Genomic DNA, 12,965 nt, shown 5'->3' with positions numbered 1-12,965 from the left:
CCCTGGGCAAAGGAGAGTCATGGAGTGGGCACTCACCCACACGTGTCAATCAATCCCACTGGGACAAGGGAGACACCTCAGTTCTCACACTAGAGAAAACCATGATTCCAAAAATGGACAGTTGTCAACCATCAGAATTCTAACCTAAAACTATCTTCAAATAGCCTTGTTTAAAAAAAAAAGAGGGGTTCAGACTTTAGAGGGAAGCAAGAGAGGGGGGGACAGGGTCAGAGGAGGGGATGGAGGGCACCTGCAGGGCGGGGACCCTCTGAGAGGAACCTCTCACGCTGACACTGTTCCTATGTGACACTGAAACACTTCTAAGTCCCTGAACACGGTTTAGAGGGAAAAAACAAACACATATAGGAAATGAGAGCCACAAGGACATCCATTCAGAGAGTCTACATTAAAAACTGTGTTGGTGTTTTCACTTATTGTTAGTCATAAATTTTCTGTAGTCAAAGTTTAACATTTCCAGTTGCTTTTGGCGTTACATCAGTAAAGGAAGGAAGGGGTGAGCCGACTCCCAACGTGGACGGCCAGTTACACAGTGGCCTGCATCTGTCATTTCCTCTTCTACCTCCCAATGTCATCATCAGCGAGGACAGGAATCCCAGGAGCGAGGTCCAACGTCCCCAGGCCCCTCTGAGCCCACAGAGCTGGGGGACCAGCACAGGGAAAGGGCGGACTCTGTGGGGTGCACAGCTCAATTCTAGACAAAATCCACCGCAGAAGAACGCCTGAGGAACCCTTCCCTCATCAGTGGATGAGTCTGCCTCCGCGGGAGGGCAAAGGAGTTAATTCTTGTGCTCTGAAAGAGCAAAGTCCTTTTCACTGGCCAGCGGCATGGAAGTTTTGTAGCTGCAATGTCAAACAAGTCAATGGCTTGCCCTGGGACAGCAGAAAGATGGACGCTTGGGATAAGAAAACATACAGCGCTGCTTGGGAAGAGGTGCTTTTGGAGCCCGGAGGACGGGAAGAGCCTCAGGATTCTTATTTAAAAGTAGAGGGATCAACTGGCTGGTAACCTGACATCCTGACATCTTTTTGTAAGAAGCTCCAAGGACTAAAGATGTCCAAGAGCTGGGCTGGCCATTGATACCAACAACCCTCCATGGTCGGCAGGGCGACACTCAGCAATGGTCACCATGGCAGCCTCCAAGTTAAGATGTGGGCTTAGTAACTACCAACGGAGGAAAGAAGGATGATATTTTAAGGAGAAGATGTGGAAATAAAAATAGCCCACATGGTACCAGTGCAACTCAACAAGTCTTTCCGTAAAAAATAATGGCAGGACACAAATGAAACACTGACCTATGGAGGTCTGAAATTTTGTTCCCATCTCTCCATGTCTTCCTATTTTAAAAATTTTAAAATGCCATAAAAACAAAAGTTGAGCAGCACACTCCCAATCATCCAGAGAGAGGGACTGTGCTTCTCCTGCCCAGTACCCTGTTAGTGGTACTTGCATCCAAGCACCCGCGTGAGACATGTGTTTTGTGATTTCTGCCTTTCGTTTTCCGAGATGCTTCAAGACTGAGACCAAGCCAGAAATCCTGAAAATGTTCAACCGTATTTCAATACGGTTGAACAAGCCAGAATCTTTGATGCTCTTAGTTAATTTGAAAGGGAGACGAACCCATCAAAGACTACCTATATGAGTCTCAGGCTGAGGTGAAAGACTGACTTGTGGCTCCAGCTCAAACTAGGACTTTACTAATCTGGAGACTCTGTTAACCACACCAGGCTGCGATGCACTTTAGATGATTAAAATCAATAGATCCTAAGGTGAGCCCTGGACGCACGTTCCTCTCCCCCTGGCTCTCACCCAAACCCACACAGGCCCACCCTCAGACCCAGCAGCAGGTGGACGGGGACCAGACACACAGGCTCCCTTAGCTTTTCTTCTCGGGCTGTGCGAGGACTCGACCGTCACAGAAGTGAGCCTGCAGGGGACGGAGCCAAGGGGGGACTTCATGAATGGGGGGTGCTGCTCAGGTGAGCCTCCTGGAGAAACAAGGGGCGTCAGCCGTGCAGTAGAGGACGATACCAAGAGGAGACGGCAACTAGGTTTGACTTGTGCTAGGAGCCATCAGATCCAGGCTTCAGAGTGGTCGAGCCCAATGGCCGTCCCCTGGACCTCCTGGCAGCAGGTCACACATCTGACGGCCCCTCGACACTTCCTGTTCGCCAAAGTCTGGTTCTGCCTCCGTCTTTGGCTCGCCCCTGCGGCAGCGTGTGATCAAAGGGGTTGGCTTCAGAACCCACATCTGGAGCCTTGTCGTCTGTCTACACCAGGCTCCCTCAGTGAGCTCAGGCCTTTGAGGCCTTTGTGTTTCACTCCCATGCTTATAAATCCTCCATTTATAGCCCCCTGGCTGGGAGGTGTCCAGAGCTGAAATCTCTAAGGGCACAAGTGACGTCTCAATCTGGGGGATAACACGCAGCGGGAACCACCCACATCCTCGGGGCACCCCGTCCTCTCCTGCCCAGCACCATCTGCCCCGGGGACTCCCTGCTGCAGGCCACACCTCCATCCTTCCAGCAGGATCTGAGCGAGCGGGCAGCAGCGGGCTGCAGGCTGACTCTGCTCTCTGGGTTCACGCCATTGCCCAGTGAGCCCTACTGACACCCAGCCCTCGGGACCCAAGGCTGTGTCTTCCTTCACCGACCCCTTCACCCCGACCTTTCCACTCGAGGAGCTGCTCACTGCCATCAGTGAGTCCCACACTGACCACATCTCACCATCTCCACCGCCATCTGATGCCAGTCTGTGACGGGACCTCCTAACAGGGCTCCCTCCTGGGGACCCTCCCACCCACTATTTCCTCCACAGCTTCTTGGACGATGCACTGAAGACATGGATGGCTCACTGCCTCCTCTCCAAGCCCTTGGAAGGCTCCCCTTTCACTAAGAGGACAGTGGGACTTGTCCTTCCTCTGCCCTTTTGAAGGCCCTGATGGTGACTGGCAGGCTCCTCCTCTCCAGAAGAGGCCAAGTGTCCACTCCGATGTCATGGCTTCCCAGTGAGCCTCACCTGGCCCCAGACTTTGCAGAAGCCACCCCTGCCTCTGAGCACTGCCCTCTCTGTCCTGTTCCTCTCCCCAGGGCACCTGCCTACCGCCTGCTTCACGTTACAAAGCTGCTCTGCCGCTCCCACCCTCAGAGCAAGGAGCAGAGGACGTGGAGGCTGCTGCTCCCCACCGCATGCCCACCCTGGATGGCGATGCTGTCCAACAGAAGCAGGAGGAAGGCCCGGGTGTCCCGGGGGTGATACTGTTAAAGTAACAAGGTGTAGCTGAAATGAACTTTCAACATGTAATCAGTGAAGAAATTGGGCAAATAGTTCACATTCTTCAAACAAAGGCTTCAAAATACTGACTGGACTTTATACTTGGAGTCCATGGAAAGTTCTAGCGAGCCATATTTCAAGGGCTCCGTATCCATATAGAGCTGGTGGCTTCTGACCTGGACAAGGTGGGTCCAGCACAACACCTGGAATGCGACCCACCCACAATAAGGACACCGTGAACAGAGGAACACAAGAGGGTGGCCCTTGGAATGGCCCCACAAAGACGGCTCATAGCTTGAGAAAGCTTCATGGCAGACACAAGCATCCGCACGCAGGACAGGGAACACGACGACCTTCTCTTCCACTTTATCCTATAGTTCAGTCCGTTTCAAAACAGTCTTCAGTCCAACCCAGTAAGTCCCTAGTTCATAAGCTGGGCCCAATGCCCATTTTGAAAGTCTTTGGTCTGAGCACACTTTAAAACAAGCACTCTGTGATGGGCAGACCTCAGGACACTTGCTCTGTCCTGAGGGTCTGCCCAGGGCTCTTGGAAAGGGGAACAAGCCAATCCTCAGAAGAAAGGGAAGTGGAGGGAGGGAGGAGACCTGAGTACCCTGCCAACCAACCCAAGGGTTGCAATGATCACCGTCCAGCCCGTGACGCGCGTTGGCTTTTTTAATTAAGTAATTCTATATAACTTATCACAGTGTCAGGTAATTCACAAAACATGTAATTACCTATAATTATATGCTACGTACACACTGACATACAAAATTCAAGGGGAGGACTGCATGGTTTTCATACTTCAAAAAGACAGGATTTCAACGGAGTAGAAAGAGCTCCTCCTTTTCCTCCCCACCACCCTTTATTCAAAGGCCACAGAAACATGGCTAATAGTTCTGACCAGCTAAAGAGAAGAACACAGGCATGATTCATCTTTGTTTCATGTGGACAAAGTGCCAATCAGCAGCAATCTTTTGAGAAGATGCCACAAAAATGAAATGCAGACTCAGCATGGGGCGGAAGTCGGTCCTGGGAGCCTCAGCCCATGCAGGACAGACTCCAGGATGGGTACCAGGCTCCTCTACTGGGCTGGGTGTCACCAGACACCAGGGGGCTGCTGGCAAAGTCCACAGCAACCAGCCACCCTTCATGAGGTTCTGTTGGTACTCGTCCCGTCCGATTCCTTCCTGAAGGTTTTGAGTTGGCAAAGAAAGGTAACATTCCCATGTCTCTGCTACGAGGATTAGCTGCCACCTAACAGGAGCACTTCCTGCAGCCATGCTCAAGGTGAGCGGTGGGAAATTCCTGCCCTTGCATGTGGAACCACAAAAGCATCATTTAAGAAACCAATGGTTACTTGGTTTCGTATTTTTGACTGTTCACTGAACAAAATATGGCTACTTGATGACTGCTGCCAATACTGTCTTGACGACTGAATAGGCTTCCTGTACATGTCACCACGGGACTTCTGCCTGAAAACAAACTCTATGCAGCATGTTTTACTGAAGATCAATATTTAAAAAAATATTTTTTTCTCTGAAACTAGCATTCAAGAAGAGACAGCCCTTGTTTACAGAGGAACTTAGTTTAGCATTATGGCTAACAATGTTTAAAAACAGCTAACTTAACATGCAAACATTTAAATGCTGAAGTTTAACTGTTGAGAGGACACACCAGTCCAGTAAGAATAGGCACGGCATGAGAAGCAGTCCTTTGTTTCCCCTAAGAACGTTCCTGACCATCACTCTATTGGTTTTAGCAGTAAGAGCTCTCAAGGTTTTAAGAAGTCTAATATTCAACATGCCTTTGATGGGTCTTGAAAATGCCTTATGATTGCTCAGACGAAGCCAGTCCCAGCAGGATGTATATCCTACGATTCCTTTTTTACAAGATATCCAGAGCAGGTAAATGCACATGGACAGGAAGCAGATTTCTTCTTGCTAAGGTGGAAAGGGTGCCCAGTGATTGCTAATTGACACCAGGCTGTCTGTCCTGGTGAGAAAAATCGGTCTAAACCCAGGAACATAGTTGCAAACTCTATAAACAAACTAAAAACCACTGGACAATACGTGTACTCTAGTTGGGTGAATTATATTATCTGGATTATAATCTCCATAAAGCTCTTACCAAAAATTAGCATGCCTGATGACATTTGCAAGATCTGGTAAGAAGTCTGGGGAAAAATCAGGTGACTGACTCACTCCAGATGCTGAAGGACATGGTCCCTGACAGCCCTGTATCCCCTCCCTGAGCCCACCCTCTCTCATGGCAACCAACAGGCTCATCCTAACACTCCACGCTTCGTCTTCCTGTCTGGAAGAGAAACTGAGGACAGAGACAGTGCCCTGCCATGCAGCTGGGACCCAGGCACCCACCAGGGAACCACCAAGGAGCCGCTGGGATAAGAACTAGCATGGCATGCAAGTGGCTGCAAATGGGTGAGTAAAGCCCCAGGACTGGCCCTGCACAACCCAGAAGCCACGTCCCAGCCTTGCTCCTGAATCTGCTCTCCAATTTGTCCAAGCCCCTGGGCACCAAGCAGCCCCTGAAGCTCATCAAAGCCACATCACCCCAACCTCACCGTTCAGACATCAAGAGGCACGCTGTGTATAACCATCAAGTCTCTTGCTTCAAAGAAAGCCGCCTGTCAGGATTTCTGCGTGGAACGGCCCCACATACCATCAGCCAGGCTGCTAGAGGGAAGCAAACTTTGGCTCTGTTTAAGCTGTAGCCTGTGGGTCTCCCCCTCAGTCTTGTCTCTACCCTGTTATAAGCTGGGCGTGGAGATGTTGTGTGTTTGGGGGCCAGAGAGCATTTCAATGCTTTAACTGCTGGAGGACTGGTCATGACGTCGTCATCTAAACACTCAAGGAGACTTTCCTACAGAGTCTTTATGACAACTTCATGAATCAATAGTCACAGAATTCAAATGCTACACATTTTGGTCATTTTGAGTGGTTAGGACACAATTATTTTTTTTTCCTCTTTTTTTTTTTTTCAGTAGTGGGGACAGAATCCAGGGGCCCTTTACCACTGAGCTATCCACTACCACTTTTCAAAATTTTTAAACTTTTGAGACAAGGTCTCAATAAATTGCTTAGGCCTTGCTCAAGTTGCACAGACTGGCCTTGAACTTGAGATCCTCCTGCCTCAGCCTCCGGCATCACTGGGAAGATACGTGGTTGCCACTATGTCTGTCTGAAACTGTTACTCTCATTAAGTAAACACTTAAATCACACAAAACTACACTTTCAAAGGAACCAATCATTTACATTTTAAACAGCTGAGGAGCATTTACAATTTTAACCAAGAAATTATTTGCAAGACACTCTAAAGGGTACAGGATCTATCCCCAGACAGCTTAAGTTGCGGTGGCAAGAAAAATTGCCAAGATTAAACATGATTTTCGATTTCTGTAACTTTCTTCCAAATAAGCTGACAACTTAAAAAATGAACCAATATGTATGATGTAAAGCTTGATGATGTAACTATAACCACATGGGCTTGATAACAGTCTTCAACTCTCCACACCATTAAGGGTTGAATATGAAATGATAAATTTTGCAAATCGGGTTTGTTGGAATTTTCAGCCAAACGTCGTATGTGGGTGAACTGTCAATGATGGGAGAGGCAGGGACACAAAAGCCACATACACCTTTGATAAATGAACAGGTCAGGGCAGGTAGCCATGCCACAGAGACGTCCACTCATGGCTCTCCCAGCAAGTTCTCTCCGTTTCTATTTTGATATTCCAGATGACCTTGGGCAGGTTACTTATCCTCTATGGGCCACTTTCCCAGTTTGTAAAGTGGGGATTATACTAATTGACATCTGCCTTCTCAGGAATGCCAGTCTCCGGGACCGTTCCACACAGCACTCAGAGATGCCTGCAAGAAAACCCTCCTCTCCCTACCAACCACCATGGCTGTGATTCACAATCCTTCAGAACTCTGAATCTCGGTTTTAAAAAAGCCTCTGTCTGCTTTTCTGAGTTTCCCTGGCCACTGTCAGGCACATGACCAGGAGTTGTCCCCATTCTGCCTGGGGGGCATGTTTATCTGCATTCACACAGAGTGGGGCCTGGGAGGTGCTGAGAACCTCCTGCACCTGAAATCCACACCACCTGGGGTGTCACCATGGGTGCTCCTGGTCTCACCCTTTGCTGATGAGTAAGATCTGCTGTTCGCTCAAGGCTGCCTCATCAGAAATGTTACCCTGATCCTCATTTTAAATGTATTTTCAATGTTCTATTTCTAGCAAAATGTTTTTCTCTTAGTGTATGTAAGAGATCAAGGGAAATAAGAATTTGTCTCTGAAAGATCCTTGAGCTTAAATGTAAAATTTACATGAAACTTTAGGCTCAATCTACAAACCCTAACAGACGGAAGGAAGGAAGGAAGGAAGGAAGGAAGGAAGGAAGGAAGGAAGGAAGGAAGGAAACAAAGTGGCTGGGGGTACGGCTCAGTGGGTTGAGTGCTTGCTTCCCATGCACAATCCCAGCACCACACACACACACACACACACACACAGAAAGAAAACAATTGAAATCTGGGTCAAAATAGAGATGAAATGGAGACTGTAAAAGGAAATAAAAGGAACAGAACACTGATTGTGAATAGGAAAAACGAAGATCACGTGTAAAGGATAAAAACAAACACAATGATCAAAGCAGACGCTGGTGCACATACAGAGGCTGAGGGAAACCTCTCAGGTCTCCAGAGGGCAGGTCAAAGAGAAAGACATGTGGACTCGGTGCTCAGCTTTCCTGCATCCTGAAAAGACTGTCAGGACAGGAGGGGTTTTCAGGATCCAGAAGTTTGACAAGGGGGGTCCTCATTTGCAGGATGCTCCATGCTGTAACAGACTGGGCTCTCAGTGGTAATTAAAGAGAGCACGTGTTTTTAAACATGCAGTTTCTCTCTCAGTCAAGGCTAATGACAAATTCCTAGAAGGTTTTTACTGTTAAATTGTTCCTTGAGCCATGATATATATATATATAAGTCTGAACAACACTGTAGATTCGGGGTGCGGGGGTGGGCGGCTCACATCTTCATTTTCAGGTGATGGGGTAAGTGTGGCCTTGGTAAAGACGCCAAGTCAGAAGAACAGTACTCAGGCTCCTGGGGGATGATCGAGACGGGCTGGGGAAGCTCTGGTTGGAGCTGCGTGGATGCGGCAGCTCTGAAGCTCAACTCCATCTTTCAGTGACATTTCCAACTTTGTTTAACCACGGTGTTTAGTGTCACCTGTAACTCTGGCCAAGGCACAAGATGAATTAGGCACCTGGCAGGGTTGCACGGGGAGCATCTTGGATTTAATCACTCTGAGAGATCATGGCAACCAGAGACAGCAAACCAGAGCCAGAAGGGCAGGCAGGGCACAGTCCAAATGGCCCCCAAAGCAGAAAACATTTACTAGCTGGTCCTTGGCAGAAAAAGTTTGCAGCTTCCTGATAAGACTACTGGAATCCAGTGTCCCAGCCAAGGGAAGGGCTTTGCCAACAATCTTGTGCAGCTTGATGTGCCCAAAGAATGCCTGAGATCAATTCCTTCTACTGTGCAACATCTTCCTGAAGCAGACATTTGTTCTCGATGCAGGGCGACTGGTACTTCTTGCGAAGTTTTAATTAACCACAGAGCAAAATGCACCAATTCTACATTTTTTTTTTTGTCCAATAAGTAAGATTTCAACTATAAAAACAAATGAGCAGGTGTAGTGCACACCTGTATCCCCAGCAATGTGGAGGCAGAGGCAGGAGGATCTCAAGTTCAAAGCCAAGTTCAGCAACTCAATGAGAACCTGCCTCAAAATTAAAAACTAAAAAGGACTGGGGAAATAGCTTAATCGTAGAGTAACGCCCCGAGTTCAATCCCTAGTACCAAGGAAAACGAATTCGCACCCTTTATTCTAGAGCCAAAATCCCTGGCAGAGATTAAAAACATAATGGATCGGACAATTTTCCCATTATGAAAATTCTATGATTAAAACCATGTTCAACTAAAGAGTAAGAAGTCTGCATCTTAAAAATACATATATTTCGTTTAGTAAAACCTGAGCAAGGGTTTGATTCAACCATGCCATCAAATAACCTGTTTTTAACAGACACAGACCTATTAAACCAAATGGAACTTAGGAAAGGCCAACATTCAAAACTGAAACGAAGATGCAGGCGCTTGAAAAACAGCAGACCCTCAACAGCCTGCAAAATGACCCCACGGAAAGTGCTCACTGCCCCTAGCCAAGGGACACTCTAAAACCAGAGACCAGGTAGCAGCCGTGACCATTTTAACCTGAGTACTTTTTTTTAAATCTACCCTCTCAAAAAAGTGAATTTGAGAGAATTAAATGTGGCTTTAATTCATCAAGTGACATTAGCCTCTCTGAAAACTTCTAATTTTGAAATCAGGTTCTCCTTTGATTTTCAAGTGAACAGGGCAGCCTAGCGCCCACCTTCCAGGCACTGCTGCCCCCCACCCATGGCTTGGCGATGCCTGTTGCTAGGGTGCCTGGCTCTTAATTTCTGAAAGAAGGTGATTAGGGAGCAGCGAGATGGGCATCTACTGGATGGCAGGACGGCAGCACGGACATTGACATGTGCCACTCTGACCTGCAGTGAGCCGGCGTTGTGCGTCAGCACCGCGTGACATGCCTGTTCCTTCCCAACTGGAAACCCACCATGTCTACGGGCAAAGGGAGTCAAGTTCAGCCTCCACCCACTGGAACACTGGATCATGTTTGGGGGAAGGAATATGAATCTACGGATCATTTTTTTTAAGGTTCTACGATTTCACAAAAGCAAAAAATAAAAAACCCAACAACATGCTGCATACATAATTACACAAATCAACACATGCACCTTCGACAAATAAAGATTGGGAAACAACCTGGAAGGCGACAGGAACTGTTCTGTGAATTCCACTCGTCGCATTTGCATTTACCTTTTTTGGCGTCTGTAAAGCAATCTTCAGTTACAGTCACCTCAAAAGGTCACTTGTCACCCTGAAAACAAGAGAACATCAAGATCTGAATGTCGGGGAAGTGGTCACCAGCGGAGCACAGGACACACGCGCGAGAGGCAAGCAACTTGGAGGGGGATCAGCAGCAAGGCCTGGGATTCCGAGTCTACCTGGACCGCGGGCCTCAAGCGCTTCGAGACCACCGCGTCCGTGTGGGTGGGAAAAGCCCAGGCGAGACACTTCAGATTTGCCTGTGAACTTTTCCTCTTTTTGTCATCTATCAGTTTATTTTTGTGTGGAATAATACGTGACTCATAGGTCCTTGCTTTTGGAAACCAGGCGGCTCTTGAACAGAGCTCTGTTTGGTTAACATCACAACATCTCTAATTTCATTAAAGGAGAGACTTGTTTTTTGTTTTTTATTTCATTCCCCTCTTCAGGCAAGAACTCATTCTTGTGGACAAGATGCCTTAGACCACTTTGGACCTTTCAAGATGAATAAGAGCCCAACAGTCCTCGGCGTGGGGAGGGCTGGGGGGAGTTAATGGTGGTGAAAGCTGCTCAGAGAATGTTCTGCACTGCATCTACCAGATCTCCCAGGCTAAATGAAAATGGTTCGTGGCACATGAAATATGCCACTTCCATCAGGCCTCCGAATACACATATCCTACCCCACCCCGCCCCGGCATCTGCCTGCTCCATCCACAGAACAGTGGGTAATCCTTTCAGCAGCAGACTCGGCCTCTTTCTGCCTGTGAAACTGGGACCAACACACACGGCGCGAGGGGAAAGCAAAACATTTGTTTATTCATTCAGATCAAGTTACTAACAGGGTACAGGATTCACTCCGCCGCTGAGGACCAAATGCTCCTATGATTTTTAACACAGAGAAATCAGTCCTTAATGTGATTAGCACGCTCATGTCCCTGCGCTCACTCTTCAGAACAGTACGTAATGAAGTGGTTTCGGTTTTATTTGAATCTATCCCTCTCAGCCCTCTGCCATCAGCCGTCAGCCCCAGTGTGAAAGGCAGCATCGCTAAGAGGAGGAAAAAGCTTCTTTCACCAGGGCTAAAAATTTTTTAAAGTGGCACTTTGGTGTGTGCCATCTTTGAGGAATTGATCTGAGGCCAATTTATGACATTTCCCCAGGCAAGTGTATGCAGATTCTTGCCATTAAGATCGGAAAAAAAGATGCAGGCTCTGGGTGAAATCATCATTCTCGTGTTTATTGTAAGAGGAAATTGGAGGTTTTCACCATAGATGTTCACAATTTGGGTGGGGGAAAACCCTAGTTCAGGGACTTGAAATTACTCTTTTGCAACAACCTGTCCCAAGCCTTTTTTTTTCTTTTGTTTTTACACAAAACAATTCAGATTGAAAATGAAATTTGTGCACTTTACTGCTGATCTACGCCCATAGGATGGGTGTCTCCAGGATAGGGAAGTGCTGTAGGGCAGGCTTTGGGACCTCGAGGTACGCCAGAGGCATGGCTGTGCCCCACCATGGGATCAGAGTCCCCTCAAGAGGCAAGTGGCACTGTCCTCTCTAGGCACCAGGGTACCCGCCACTCATCACAGCTGACTCCCGGGGAAAGCCAGTGGCTGTGGCAGGCAGCTCTGGGTTCCCAGCAAGCCAGCCCTGTCCCCGCGTTTTCCTTGAGGTGCTCTCCAATGCTCCCGCTGAACTCATCTGTAGGTTCATCTGTGGAGCTGTGCCTCTTCCTGCGTGTTTGGCAGCGGGACCTATTGCTTTGGGACTTTGCAATGCAGATGAGATTTGCTATCTTAGAGGGCCTGGCAAACAACTGGACCTCATTAAAATTTAATTTTTGTTTTAAATTGCTGAAAATGCTTCCTTGGAATAAAGTTATCTCTGTGCAGCGTGCGAACGTTTCCAGGTGATGCTAGGCCTGTTCCTTCCGCCCACCCACCTGCCCAGGCACAGGAGCTGGCGAGCACAGACAGAAAACCGAAGCAGGCTCACCTCAGGTTTTATAAGTGTAATGTTATCCTCAGAGAGTCAAAACAAACAGGAGAGGAATAACAAGAAAATTATACAACTGGCCCTCTGACGTGTATGCATGAAAGCAACACAAAACTGGCCACGTTTAATTTTCACCTCTACATTAGAAATTGGCTGTGAGGTATAAACTATACTCCATCAATGTTAATGCATAAGCATATTCGGCCATCCATTAATGTATTTCTGTTGCATTTTTAGAGAAAGTATCCATTAGCAAAGGAATCTAAAAAATATTTTTCTAGCTTTGCTGGGATTAATAGTTCAACAGCTGTTTGCCATCATGCTAAATTAAATGAAATATGTCAATATACTAGACAAGAAAATTAGGGGGAAGTACTGAGGTCTGAGTTGGCATCCTTACAAGCTCAGAGGAATAGGAAATCAACAACTAGAAGAAAAATCTGCATTTGGGGCTTTTTTTTTTTTTTTCCAAAGCATATAAACTTCCGTTTCTAAAACTGTATTTGCCATTTTTCAGTCACTTTGATCAAATAAATCAACTATTTACCTGTATGTTTCCTGGCAGTACCAGTACCAGGACTAAAAAACGACCATGTAAACCTTTAAGTTAAAAAAAAAAAAAAAAAAAAGATTAAAAGAAATAGATTCCCCTCTGGCCCACTTGCCTTTTAAAAAAATGCTATCACCATACAAATTGCATATTTTTTCTATTTTCCAGTTTCCTGCTAG

At 47.2% G+C, this 12,965-nt stretch overlaps 1 protein-coding gene across 6 annotated transcripts in view; it reads right to left on the bottom strand.

Annotated features, from left to right (window-relative positions):
• Positions 1 to 12,965, bottom strand: part of Foxp1 (forkhead box P1) — a 516,185-nt gene that overhangs the window by 274,516 nt on the left and 228,704 nt on the right. For 5 of the 6 annotated variants that reach the window (XM_078033591.1, XM_078033596.1, XM_078033595.1 and 2 more), the window contains one exon: positions 10,234 to 10,294. The exons of the other annotated variant lie outside the window; for it this stretch is intronic. The gene's annotated coding sequence lies outside the window, so the exon portion shown is untranslated. The remainder of the gene's footprint in view (positions 1 to 10,233; positions 10,295 to 12,965) is intronic. 6 annotated transcript variants of the gene reach the window in all.

The sequence above is a fragment of the Ictidomys tridecemlineatus genome, chromosome 16 (assembly GCF_052094955.1).
Source record: "Ictidomys tridecemlineatus isolate mIctTri1 chromosome 16, mIctTri1.hap1, whole genome shotgun sequence".
NCBI classification, from domain to species: Eukaryota; Metazoa; Chordata; class Mammalia; order Rodentia; family Sciuridae; genus Ictidomys; species Ictidomys tridecemlineatus.
This window is presented reverse-complemented; position numbering and strand designations above follow the sequence as displayed.